This window comes from Pygoscelis adeliae, unplaced genomic scaffold (assembly GCF_000699105.1).
Source record: "Pygoscelis adeliae isolate BGI_AS28 unplaced genomic scaffold, ASM69910v1 Scaffold42, whole genome shotgun sequence".
NCBI classification, from domain to species: Eukaryota; Metazoa; Chordata; class Aves; order Sphenisciformes; family Spheniscidae; genus Pygoscelis; species Pygoscelis adeliae.
Genome location: NW_008824283.1, coordinates 4,151,632 through 4,152,019, shown reverse-complemented (window position 1 = coordinate 4,152,019; position 388 = coordinate 4,151,632).

The following is a 388-nucleotide window of genomic DNA, read 5'->3' as shown; positions in this document are numbered from 1 at the left end:
CCGCGAGTTTTTCTCACTTGTGCTTTTCCAATTCTCTCCCCCATCCCACCGGGGGCGGGGGGCAGGGAGTGAGTGAGCGGCTGCGTGGTGCTTACTTGCCGACTGAGGTTAAACACGACAGTCCTTTTTGGCGCCCGAACAGGGACATTTTGCCTTGCAAAATGTCTATGCGCCTGCTTGCAAGATTTATCTTTGATTATCCTTGGACAATATCACTGTGTATCAGTAAACAAGATAAATTTCAGATGAAGTATTAAAAAAATGGAAAAAGTCACGTCCACATCAACAGCTGGATAGGGACATGTAAATTGAAGGATATGTGTTGCAGTGGCTGACCTTGGATGATGCACATGTGCCTTATGCTCCCAAGCTCTTTTCCTGGCTGCAG